We start from the raw sequence: 14003 nt of genomic DNA, 5'->3' as shown, positions 1-14003 counted from the left end.
CCGGGAAGAGGTGTAGCAGTGGTGATCGTATTTGGAGGAGTGGATTTTCTTGGTGAAGGTTGAACGTCACGATAAAAAAGTGAAGTTCCCTGTAAAAAATATTGCGAAAATGTCTCCTAATAGTCACAAAATCTGCCAATTTTCTTCCTGTGGAGAGGAAAGTGAGAAATTCCAGTTTTTAAAGTTCGGAATTTCCGTCTCTCCGTGGAATGGGAACCTTTATTGTCGACAAAATTTAGCGATCGTAAAGATATCACTTTAGGATATGTCGGAATTGTGTATCTCGGTCTCGAGTCGAGAATATGTGGAGCAAGGTCGCGCATAACAGCAGAGAAGGGGAGAAAGCGAGTGGACGGAGCATAGCAGTGCAAGCTGCTGCAATCGGCTAGTAGCTGCAACCGTGCGTTTCATCCTCCATGCACTCTCTCTCGAGTCCTAGTTGGGCATAAGACACATTTTAGTTCGCTTGCTCCAGAGACTCCCGTGATAGTGTAAGAAGCATGCTGTCAAACACAAGCCCGAACGTACCGTGTGAATGTGGGCAAGTTTACGCAGGAGATTCTTTACGCCCTCTAGAGAAGACTAAATGAACAGAAGCAGGACGCGCGTAAAGCTGAAATAGGTCGAAAATAGCCAAACATGCATTACAGAGAATTCACTGGAACACCATAACAGAACAACACAAAGAACCAATTGGAAAGTTAGAAAAATCAAAGATTTGATTGATTGATTTAGTTGGTGTTTTAAGTCCACCTTATGCACAGTAAGGCTAATCGGGACTGGACCTACAGTTTAAAGTGGGATCCGAACCACTATGTGCCTCCACCGGGTATCGAATCCGGGAGGGACCCCTTGATTACAAGGCGACGACGCTACCACTGCGCCATCGAGGAGGCCTGCAGAAAAAAAAAATCAGCCTTCATAACAATAGCCCAAAACCATACAAGCCATCCCAGTGCGGAATTCAAGTAAATAGCTATGTTCTCTCCTCACAAAACAGAAGTAGTTGCGCAAGTGGACCAAAAATTAGTACAGAACTCCGTGGAGCTCCTTGCAATAGGCCAGCACCTCGGATTTGTTACAAATTACAGATCTACTGTGCGTTCGATCTCCACCAGCGGCATAAAGAAATTTGTTCGCCTGAAGACAAGAGAAGAGGTGATCTCTCAAAACTAGTGTTAGAATGGAAAATGTCCAATTAATATTCCGTGCTATGTACATATTTGTCTGGAGTCTCAAGGATCGCCAATCTCTGACTTTGATTCGAGACAAGAGCCTCAAATAAGCCCCAGCAACAAGTCGCCATTATCTTATCTGTAAACCGCGTCTCTTAAAATGGAAGTAACAATAGTTTTTCACTGTCCATGTTGAGAAATGATATTAGACAACCATGCAGTTTTTCGAATTAAGAAACGACGTACCCCGGGTATTAGTGCAGACACAAAGCACATTATAAACCAAAATATGAAATTTGCAGGATGCTTTTTAAAATTTTTAGTGCATATTTTTAATTTTTAATGCACATTTTGCTCCCTAATAAGAAGAAATGCTCTCCGTCCCTTTTTTTTTCAGAATTGATTTTCATGTCGGGCATTTCGTGACGAGACTTGTCTTGATACCATTTTAATGAACAGTGTAAAGTAAGTAATACAGTGGGTTGCACAAGTATTGCTCGGTAAATTGTCCACGATTATTTTCATTAATTTTCTTCTTGCATCCTACGTGTTTTTAAGTAATAGATTTTGAAGTACTGTATGCTGATGCAGAGTCTGTCTGCAGTTAGTTTGGTGTTTTTTCAACTTTTTAAACTCTCATCGGGTTAAACAAAGTGCATGGATGTGGTAATGGACAATTTGGTCGGTAATACTTATGCATTCCACTGTACGTAGTATATATCCACATATCCTTTTATCTGCGCAGAAGGCAAGGCAGCACAGATCCATCTCCGCTGCAGAAATCAGCTGCTCCTTCCCCCTGGAAATCCTGAGAGCGTGATTCCCATTCATCAGAAGCTGACGTTCTGTCGGAGCCCTCGGGGTCAGATGTCGCAGGCTCCAGTTGCCCCTGTCCTCCCCTTCGTTCGACCAATTAGCTCCGTCACGAGAAACAGCGTTGCCAAGTTCAAATTTTTGCAATTGCACTTCATATCTAGATTACTATTGATTACAAAATGCTATTTTGTTATTGCTGTTTTCAATTTATATTAACTTAAACTTATCTTAGGACTATCGTACGTCAGTTTCCAACCTAATTAAAAAAAATCTCTGGCATTCCTAAACTCGAAGGTTCGTTGCTACAACGACAACCACTAGCGTAGAGCCAAACTAACCCCCGGCGCTGAACCCGCCTTTTTAGCAGTGACCCTCTGTTGCCGCGTTTACTAAGAAATAACTTAGAGTCAAAAAGTCAATTAGGCCTACCCCTGCGCCCCCTTGTTTGGAGAACAAGCGGCACCTTATATACGTAAAATCCCTTCTCCCCGCAGCGGCCAGCTGGAAAACAGGTTTTGTCAAAATAACCCTTATGGGGACCGAGAGATTGCTTGGCACGGTAAAGCATATGCATGACTTTCTTCGGAGGGAGCTGGAATTATAAAGTTGGTTATTTCGTAGCTGTGTTCTAGAGAAGGGGGTAGGATACACAATAAAACATTTCGTTATCATTATTTTAACTTTAAATAAGGTTTGCATTTATCACTTTGTTTTTCCACATCAGCTCCGCCCTCTTATAACCTTTGCTATGTTAAGAAATTCGTATGTAAATAAATAGCTAATTTCAATACAAGAAGAAAATATTTACACTAATTTTGTTTTGGTCGTGACCTATATTTAACAAATCGCAAATAACAAATTTATCTTTTCTTTTCGGCAGGATACAAATGAAGATAATCTGTTGTTCGCTATTTTCCAAGTAGTTATCCTTCAAGTAGCGTAAGTACCTGTTTTAGCGTTTTATTTGCATACATAGTACTTTTGTAAATTTGAGGACATAATGGCTTATTGCAGATTTTCGCGCGCAATTATAACCAGTAACATATTAATCCAATCCCGATAAAATTTTAAAAAATCAATTAACCTTTATCTCCAAACTTGTTAATGGTAAAATATTATATTCTTCTCTAGTTGATTAATTTTTATGTACCAAACTTTGTGTTAATATCCAGAAATGTCCTGTTTGAAATCCTCTACGAAAGGATCGAGACGGCAGAAGTGAAACCCATGAGGAGAATCTGCCGTGCCAGTTATTTAAACTTTGCTCCTAAAAACAACCCCAGCCTAATCTTATTTTGAGATAAATGTAAATTTAGTGTTTGCAAACATTGAGATTGATCTTTTCTATTGTTGTTAATTAACAGTTGGCCAGCAACTAGGTATAACATGGTATTTCATGTGATTTTGCAAATATGCTAAGGGCTTTCAAAACAAGTACTAGAATGATTTGATACCGGTGACTAGTTTGGCGATTGTTGCTCAGAGCATTCATGCATTGCGGCGATAAGAATAGAAGTGTCACGTTTTCTTGCCAGGTTGAAGAGCCCGAACTGATCTACCACCCGTTGATACCTTGCTGCCAAACATATAAAAAATCACTTGAATCTATGAAGTTTGAAAAAAGTTGTCTGAAAAATACGTGATGTTCATAAACTTTTGCATGGCACCGTATATCTGACACACAAAATTACTTGAATTACCCACCTACGGCAACATTTAGACCGAACCGGAAGTCGCTGTGTTAAAGTTCCACAATCGATTGTTCCATTAGATTTGCTTTTGTTTACTCGTGAATACCCCTAAAGAAAGCATCGGTTTTAGCTATCAGAGATCAGTGATCGGTTAGTTCGTATGAACTTTCCAGCCTGATCATTACCAGTGCGTAGTTAGAGATCGGTTAGTTCATTGAACTCTCCAGCCTAATTATTGCCTATCACTCAACAGGTCGCTAGGTGCCGTGGCTTGCCGCGAGTTGATAGCTTCCTGGAGATGAGGCCTCCTTGCTCGAGAAAAAAGTTTATTATCCAACAGAGAGCAGACGAGACCTGACTTTACGAGGTCATGGAGAATCTTCGTGAACGAGAGCAATCGCTGGTCAATGGGTAACTTTTGTCTCTCGAATGTTCGGTGTTTGGACCGTTAATGGCGGACTAAACTAATGGAGAAGTATAAAGTAGCATTTAGCGTAAGCCAACCCCTGTTGAAATTCCCAAACACCAATTAGACACCAATTTGAATGTATGACAGTCGAGAACGCATCGTATTGCCCAGAGGGATGTAGAAAGATGATGATGCGAAAGGAAACACGCTAGAACGCTTCCCCCTAGGAGGTTGGTTGTTCTGGAATATGAAAAGATCAAAGTAGGCCAACACGAACAGTTAATCTAATTCTGCGTCAATGGTAGAAGCCATAGGTGCGAATTCGATGCATTACAGATTTGATTGATTTGCGTAATACCTGTAGGAATATGTAGAGCTGTATACAGATTTTAAACCTCGGACATTAATTAAAATATTGCGGTTAAGGAATCCATCTTAGCGAAGATAAATTTTAATCAAGTTACTTTCTTTTGATTCGTAAAATATGTCAAATTTCAACTGTCTTGTGACTTTTATCTGTCCTCTGCTCGTTATCAAGGGTGGTATGATATCCAGCCGATCTATGTAGTAAGGCCTTACACTCCTTATTATCTAACATGCACTCATGACTTATCGGGACTAGACAATGACGGTTCACGGGGCTAATCTTATATACAGTTTATTTACATGACTTTCGCTTCATGCGAAAAATGCAGGCACTGCCAGGACTCAAGTCCGCGTCTCTGGCGTACAGCTGTAACGAGTGCACTCACGGTCCCCGAAATGACGTGTCAATCATACCCCGGAACGGGGCCAAACGTCGTTATGTGTACGGGAAACCGGTCGTGACTCTCGGTTCAGGTTTTCAAGTTCGGTACTGAGACGGTCGTTTATTGTCATACTATTGCAAGGCGGGGATTAATACCTTGAAATGTTACACTGCTTTGTTTACCTTTGATATGTAGATTCGAACAATCATAAAACACTAATAGTATAATATCTGGTACCTGAAAAAAAACGTCAAATAACAACACTGACGAACGGTAAAAAGTGAATATATATTGTAACAAACAAAAAAATATTGCAATCAACAACTGTTTACAAAGCCTCCTCAAACGCTCGCAACATTCACTCTTCTCTCTTTCACACCTCTGAGGTATTTTTACATGCAAAGTATAGATACAAATCATGGATCTCATTAACATATCATTCCTTTTAATTTTTACCTTGATGTGAATTTAGGGCATTTGTCTGCCAGCTCCTGTGCTCTTTTAAATTAACTAAAGTGCCAGCCCTCGGAAAGCGGTTAACTAAGACAATTGGGTCGGCGTGGTTAAATCTTTCGTCCGAATGAACGTATGCATCCAGTCGTAAGCACGACATTACACAAGTTTCTCGGACGGGGGTAATACACATAAGCCTCTCTCGTCCAATGAGAACAACTACACAATTACATAGTGATGCAAAAACTTAATCGGCTCCAGCTGCCGGAATACACAAATCAATCGTCGGCGCGAGCAAAAATTACATTAATAACCACTATGCAACAAATAATACTACTTCACGCGCACGACCTTGCAATAAAAAAACTACGCTTTCCACAATTAAAAAGGACTCATCAGTCAAGTATTGACAAATTAAATGGCGCGACGGGGCGGTCGGTTACACAAAAAATGGAGCACACTTTGACAATTTACACTAAATACTAAAGAAATGAAATGGAGCTTCTAACGCTGAATGCAGACAATTAAATTAGAACATCTGAACATGAAATAACCCTTTTTTACAACAATACCAAAAATTGTCAGACACGAAAATTAGGTTCGGGGTTTCCTGAGTAACTTTGCAAATGAATGAGACTTCGGCGTTAACAGTACGGTGTTGATACTAACAATGCACGTTTACATGGACATTGACCCTCTGAAGTATACTCTACCGGACTCTGCTACATTGCGTGGTCGTTCATCTCTCCTGAACGCGGGACTTGCACACGGTTGCTTTGTGGCGAAATTGTTCTCCGAGGTCGATCGCGACGAAGAATAATTGCGACGATATGGTGTACTTGCACCTCCTTAGTACTTGGGCGTTCCTCTTGTCACTAGCGTCGGGTGTACGTGGTCACGCGCCGGTCAGGAATCTCTCCAGTGTCGGGCATCAATTGGACGTCGATCTGCAATCATCTCTCTCTCTGGTAACGATCTTCGTTTGGGCGTCGTTCTGGAATCGTCCTTCCCTCTCTCTCTCTGGTAACGAGCTTCGGTTGGAACGTCGATCTGGAAACGTCCTTCGGGCTTTGGTTGGAACGTCGATCTGGAAGCGTCCTTCGGGCTTTGGGCAGTGTTTGGTTTTGGCGTCGTCTGACTGGCTTCGGCGTCGTTGCAGGCGTCAGAGGAGTCGACGGACTCCCTTCTCTATCTTCTTTAGCCCTCCATTATTATGTAGTCCACGCTTGGCAAAAACAAATCACCGCGTAATCTTCACCAAAATAAGGCGCTCACTGGTAACTCTCTATCTGCAATTCGCTCACGGTACGTAAGAAAACGAAGTCCACGGACACAAAAACAATAATCACGCGAGAGTGTAGCGCGGAGATGCTCTCTCTATGAAATCCGGGTAAAAACTGTCCCTGGAATCGGGGTACTCTTGTTTATATGTCCCTTTCGAATTTGTCCGTTGGGAATGACGCTAAGGTGGCTTCGCTTCGGTTTCCCAGGGGATGGAAATGACCTCTGTCCATTGTCTTGAAACGCGGTCACCGAGGCGTCTTCGATACTTGCAGGCTTGGGCTCCAGCTGGTGTTCCTGGTCATCCGTGAAACATGGGATCGCTCCCCGCTGTGATTTGAAGCCCGGTCTCGACGAAAATAACCTTTCCATTTCTCCGTGTTGGTGCAAATATGTCATGTTCTAAGCCGAAAAGACAGTTCCGCTGTCACTCAAGAAAAACCCGTCCCCAACTCCCGACGTCTGGCTCGGATACAAATTTATCCACAAAATAAAGAACCTCACACTTTTATATTTGAACATAAATGAATCAATAAACAAAAATAATTTATATCGAACTGCGTTTCACATGTCACTAGATACCGTGACACAGCACCATTGTTCTACCAACTGTTTCTAGACTGATATATCTTTATCTCGTTTTGAAATTTATTATTCTTATTATTTTCTTATTTTTTTCATTAACAACACAAACATCCATTTCTTACCCATGTTTCGAACCCGGGACCCCTGACGTCGTAACGCGCTGGGCTAACCACTCCACCACAATGATGAATCCCAACTGAGCTACCGCGTCAACCGTGGTTTCACCTGATTTATACGCGTTTGCATTTTTACCTGTGTTGAAATGGTTTGTCAGTGATACCACAACGGAATATGTTTCCATTGAAACACAGATGACGTCTGTCTTGTAATGAAGGGATTCTTGGTTTGATACCAGTGGTTCCCATTCCACTTTAAACTGTAGGTCCAGCCCATATTAGCCTTTCTGTGCATTAAGTGAACTTACACAGATTACGTCGACGACGGTCTCTTAACATTTTCTCCCAACGTACATTGTAAAAAGTCGACCGGAAAAATAACTAAGCCCGTCAATCTCCACTGCCATCCAACTATAGCGTAATAAAATTACCATGTCCGTTTTTAAAGTATTATAGTTAACCTAATTAATGAAACTTTAAAAATATTTTTATGGCGCATACAGCTGCGATTTATAATCATTCTCTACCATTATTGATGAAAAATATTAAAATTCAAAATAAAAAACGGTTGCATCAGTTTTTGTGAATTAATAGGCAGACCGTTAAATTTTAACGGTGCAATATTGTAAATGTTACGTTAACTCACTGTGTAGCTGAACATTATCTTTTTATTTGACATGACGTAATTTTTGGTTCAGTCTGATCCAGATGCACATAAGGTGAATTCTAGAAGCGCTGTGTTTTGTGAAATCCACATAGCTTTGGCAACCTCGAAACGTCACACGTGACGAACCGTAGGTCTCAACCAGCTTCTGGTGACGCGGGGGTGGGGGTAACACCCCCATCTTGTGGCGAATTCCGGTGGCTACACGAGAGCAGCCACGAAAATGACCCCCCGTCTACCCTTCCGCGGAATTTTTGTACTCCGAGAAGGGCCCCATTTTTCACGCCAGCGGCTGTCACGAGGGTCGACCGCAATAAGGGAGAACGTCTTCATTTGGGTCTCATTCCGCCTGTCAAATAAAGCTATCCCTTACATATTCCTAGCACAGGAGGCATTAGGTATGATGGATGGAGGTTTGGGGACGGAAGGGGGAGGGGGCAAATGTCAAAGTGCCTGGAAAGGTCACCCAGAGGGTGCTTGTTCTTTTCACAATCCTAATTCTTTTTTTTCTGCCAGTGAATTTTTCTGATTTGGAATGAAACTAGAGAACGTGATTAATCTTTACGGGTATCCGAGACGGTATTAAGCATAGTTTGTTATACTCGAGCGCCCCCACGCCGACCTCTGTGGCGGAATTGATAGCACAGCGAGCTACGACACCAAAGGCTCTGCATTCGAATCCCGACCTGTGCGTTCAAAATTATAAATACAATTGCTACATGTGGTGACGATATTAAAAACGATGAAGAAGTTGGGCGAGGTACTCCTTTTTTTTTATTAGATTCTTGCATAAGATCTCTCTTTGATTGGTATAAAGTGAGCATTGAAATATAACATGATGAGCATCATCCTGGTCTAACTTACATTTGCACATAGATGAATCAACTACATTAATTTTATATAAATGACGAATTAATCTGATGTGACCTGATCTCAATTTTTTCAACCTGTTCAAGCTGCTCGTATAAAGTGGGTACCTGGAGGAAACTATGGGGGGTAAAGGCGGCCAGGGGCGTGGTGCTGATCACATCACCCCCAGCTCTAAGCCGACACACCCTATACCTATACACCTTCATGGCGCGGTGCAATGCCCAGGCGAGCATTTTACTTTTTTTAAAAAAAATCTTCGCGATTAGTGGCAGAAATGCGAAGTAAAATGAATCAAATCAATCAGTCCAGCGCCCACGTGATGTCTTCCCGATAATGTAGTGGTAACGTCGTTGCCTTGTACTCAAAGGAGTCCTGGGTTCAAGCCCTGGTGGAGGCACAGATTGGTTTGGATCGCACTTTTAACTGTAGTTCCAGTCCCTTAATGCGAACTCAAGCGCCTACACTGTAGTAAGGTGCCTGGAGAAATGGACGCTACCCCTGAATATATAGTGTGTTCCATCACTGTGCGTATGGCGAATACTTTGATTCCCCTCCGTTCTATCATTCTCTTCCCCTTTTTTTATCATCTTTTTTCTATCTCTTAAAACTTTTCGGGCCGCCTCCATGACGTAGTTGTAACGTCGTTGCTTTCTAATATAGGTGTACAGGGTTCAATAGGTGGAGGCACATAGTGCTTCGGACCCCACTGTGAACTGTAGGTTCAGTGTCGGTTAGCTCATCTGAGCATAAAGTGGACTTAAAGAGATTCTTTACGGAAAGCACACACTGACCAGTTTTGCCGCATGAAGGGAAATTTCGCTTATTGCGAAAACGGAAATTCGATCGAAAATACCAAAATTTCAGAATTTTTAAGACGTCACGCTCAATTTTTGTTCAGGTTATAGCCTATTAGGTTCTAGCTTAATATCCATCATGAGTGACGAGCGAAGTGAATGATGGAAAAAACACAGCAAGGCGTTATGTGAGTTGCCTAACTGTACGGCGGTGGTAGAAGTTGCCTTTGAAAATGCGATATTAAAATCAACTTATTGCCGTCGAGTTAGGCAACACACACAACGGTTTGGAGGGAAGCGACCTATGTGTCCCCATTTGTTTTGCCGGTGACTGTATATTCATGCTTGACCAAGGTTCGAATCTGAGACATTTGGTCCGATAGCAAGAAGGATGGCTTGAAGCATGCATGTGATTATTTTTTAAAAAAACATTTTTCATATACGAACATGGTCCAAAGAAAGCATTGCTGCTACTACTACTACTACTTATTTGGTTAATAATAATAATATTTCTTTGCATGAAGGGAAAATTGGGCGAAATGGTAAATTTTACTCCTTGAGAAGGGAAATTGTAGCCTCAGATTGAGGCAGCACTGTCACTGGTATATCTTTCAATCAGAAAAACTGCTTGTGTTGAGTACGGTGATCCTTGCCTCCAAATTGAAGGAACTATAGAAGAAAAAGGAGAGAGGGGTACAATACTCTGAGGCTGTAGCAGTGAGGGTCATAGCGATGTTGGAGATGGGTAGCGTTCTAAACTACTGTCATCCATTATAATCTACTGTTGATCTTTTCGTCGTGTAAAAAGAAGCGACGACAAAGAAAAGAACCTTCCGTCAAAAGTTTCCACGCACCTTCCCCTCCATAAGGCCATAAGCAAGCTTGCCTGTTCCACTCTGCCCCTCCCCTCCACGTTCGAGAACGATCACAGGAGACACGGTTCATCGCAGGCTCTTTTGCCTGTGGTTCCAAGAAGTGCAGTAGTCAAAAGTTCCAATGCCACCTTTTCCTCGGCTATTCCAGCATGATAACAGTCTTCTTTATATATCACCATAACACACTGTGTTCGTGCTTGCGTGTTAGGACTCTCGCGCAGCGCTCTTGCCTCTGGTGCGAGAGGTCCAGGGTTCGATTCCGGGTAGGAGCTACAAAGTTTCTGCGTAGACACTGGTGAGGACAATTGGGGGACTACTTGAAAAGATGTAGTCGCGGGCTTCTGTCTCGATAGTGGCGGCTTTACACTTTTCTGGTGTAGGTGGGCCATATCTTCATACGAAAATATATTTTGATATTAGCATTTCCAATAATTGGAAATTTACATCCCTGTTGGGAGATGACGACAGTGTTTTTAGTTGTTTTTTTAACAAAAGCTGGTGTCTTCCTATGTCTGTGAGGAAGTTTTGAGTTTATTCTTTTATTGTGTAGTGTTTGTCTTGTGCAGCCTTACACTTTTAACCTTTCCCACGGGGCTTTTAGTCATCGCCTTGTGATCAAGGAGTCCCGGGTTCGATACCTGGTGGCTCGGATCCCACTTTAAACTGTAGGCCCAGTCCCAATTAGACTATCTGTGCATAAAGTAGACTTAAAACACAATTCAATTCCAAGGGGCTTTTTATACCAGTTTTCAAACTTTTAAGTGAGGATTTTAGATAAGGGGATATGCATTGAAGGGTGCCGAAGCAACCAACAATTTTACTTCTGTCAATCAATAAATTTACATCTTGGAGTGAAAGCAAAGGATGCAAATTGAAAATTGCATTGAAAATGTGCTAAGTTTTATGTTCGATAACACTTCACAGCATGATATGCAGTAGCAATAATTAAAAAATAGAAACTAAATAACTGTTTCATATTTTAATGTAAAACTATTTAATACTGCAGACTTCCAGGATCAGGAGTTAGATCGTTCTCCGAAACTATACTCTGTCCCGGCTTATCTCTGGAGCAAGCGAACGAAAACAATTATCTGCGCAGGAAGTGATGCGAGACTCCTCCACCATGTGAGAGGAACGGGATTGCGTGGAGGGGAAAAGCGACTGCTGTTACCAGTCTTCCCAGCAACGTGTACTGCTTCGCTCAGACCACTCGACCCCTCTTTCTCTGCCGCTATGCGCGGCCTTGCTGCAGAGATAGTCGGGACAGAGTATAAGAGGTTTGGATTAGAATATCGTAATCATCATTATGTTCACACATTTAATTTTATTTCTATCCCGGAATCTGCCCAGCCCACCCTCAGCCGTATGTTTTCATGTATCCTTAAATGTTTCGCAAGTATTTATTTCGCTTGGAGAATCCTTTCACCCCTCCACTCTTTCGCTCCACATAACGTCCCGTGCGTGGCGAGCATCCTGACGCAACCCGACACCCGCTCCCGGTGACCCAAGCGAAAACGAGACGTGGCGATAGACGAGACCTCTAACGGCAAACTCAAGCAGTTATACCATTTCCTCCACGAGAGCCGGGGAATGTTTCTGCTTCATTAAAAGTTGCAATGAGAACCACGTGTGTCAGGTAGCAGCCATTCGCCATTTAACAAGATGTCAGCGCGCATGTCGCTCGGGGTTGTGTGTGTGGAAGGGGGTGCGCTTCCCACCCCCTTCCTCGTTTCCAACAAGGGTTATAAATAACAGGGGCGGGGTGTAAATACCGAGGTTGCAGTGGCACAACTACAAACGGTGTGATCGTCTGCAAAACAACCAGGCTTGCCAGTAGTTGGCATATTTTCGTAAACTTCTCTATCCCTGCTCACCGTGCCCTAGCGCCGGACAATATCAAGAACACCACGTTCCTGAAGAAAAGTGGGGAATTCTTATCCCCTCTGCATTCTTCTGAATAAATGTTTCCTCACGCTTGGAAGCAACCTAACATCACTCCCATTCACAAAAATGGCAACAAAAACTTTGCTTCTTCCTATAGGCCAATCTCGTTACTCTCTCCCTGTCCATCATTTGTGAAAAAATCATCAAAGACAGGCTATGTACCTAAGCTCAAATCAACATGGTTTTCTTTCTGGTAGTTCCTGTCTTACGAACCTGTCTGTTTTTCTCTCACATGCTATGAAATGTATTTCAAACAATTCACAACTGGACGTTATATATTTTGATCTAGCCAAAGCTTTCGATACTGTCAGTCATCGTATTTTGGTTCACAAATTATGCAATAGATTCAACATTCATGGTAACTTTCTTAACTTGCTCAGATATTACCTTAGCGATCGCCAACAACGTGTAGTCCTTCCAGGAACTCTATCTAACTCTCTTCCCATCCTTTCTGGAGTACCACAGGGCAGTGTTCTAGGACCCCTCTTGTTCATATTATTCGTCGTTGACCTTACCGACCACATCATAGTCGTCTTTAGTAATTACCTTCTTTTCGCAGATGACTAAGATTTTCAGAGAAATCTCCACTTCCAACGATACTCACCTTCTCCAGAATGACATAAAAATGTTTTTTTCATGGTGCCCGACATGGAAACTTACATTAAATCCTGAAAACTGTACTACTCTCACCATCTCTCTCAAAAGGAACCTGTTAAAGTCATCTTACTCCATCTCTGGCAATAACATCAAAGCAGTATCCTCTCATAAAGACCTAGGCATTGTTTTCGACCAAAAGCTCACATTTGAGGAACATATTTTATGCACCACAATAAAGGTCATGCGTCTCTTAGGTTTACTGTATCGTTTCACCGAAATTAGTGACATCTCAGCCCTCACCTTGTACTTCAAATCATTCATCTCCCCAATAATAGAATACTGCTCTCCCGTCTGGCCCATGGCATGTCCCACTCAGCTCTCCAGAATCGATTCTGTTCCTAACTTTTTCCTGGCTATAGTTCGTTACAGGGTTCCCTCATTACGCAACTTTCCAACACCACATCTCCTGTCCTTTCTAAACCTACAGACTCCCTATCAGCGCCATTTACTGAATGATTTTAGGTATCTTTACAAAATTGTCAATGGCAAAATCCGTTGCAACACGCTCCTCCAGGAATTCCACTTTCGAGTGCCTATGCGCACAACACGCAACACAAATCTATTTTACACAAAAAAGCCTAGACTGGAAATTCAAAAAAGATCGCTCTTCCACAGACTTCCAACTCAATATAACGACCTCCCATCAAGTGTTGATGTATTTTCCACAGAGTATGCCTTTCGGTCAACCATCAGAACATATGTTGCTAAATAATATTTAATTGTGCTGGTCTCCCTTTCTCGTCCCGGAGAGGCTGGTTTCCCTTTCTCGTCCCGGAGTGCCTCTTTTTCTCGTCCCGGAGTGCCTGGTACCGTAAGGTCTGTTCTTATCTCCGTACTATCCCCGACAGACGTACGCACATTGCATTCGGCTACTTTTCTCAGCGTGTGCTTGTTACTTACTACACCCAGAACCCAAAATGTGTC

General features: G+C 42.3%; 1 protein-coding gene across 7 annotated transcripts in view; it reads left to right on the top strand.

The window, feature by feature from the left end:
- LOC145993902 (transcription factor GATA-4-like) overlaps positions 1–14003 on the top strand; it is a 268504-nt gene that overhangs the window by 190143 nt on the left and 64358 nt on the right. For 4 of the 7 annotated variants that reach the window (XM_083129807.1, XM_083129806.1, XM_083129811.1 and 1 more), the window contains exon 3: positions 2872–2930. The exons of the other annotated variants lie outside the window; for them this stretch is intronic. The gene's annotated coding sequence lies outside the window, so the exon portion shown is untranslated. The remainder of the gene's footprint in view (positions 1–2871; positions 2931–14003) is intronic. 7 annotated transcript variants of the gene reach the window in all.

The sequence above is a fragment of the Lepisma saccharinum genome, chromosome 10, assembly GCF_977018435.1.
Source record: "Lepisma saccharinum chromosome 10, izLepSacc3.1, whole genome shotgun sequence".
NCBI lineage: Eukaryota > Metazoa > Arthropoda > Insecta > Zygentoma > Lepismatidae > Lepisma > Lepisma saccharinum.
The sequence above is the reverse complement of the archived record's forward strand: the minus strand, read 5'-3'. Positions and strand labels throughout refer to the sequence as shown.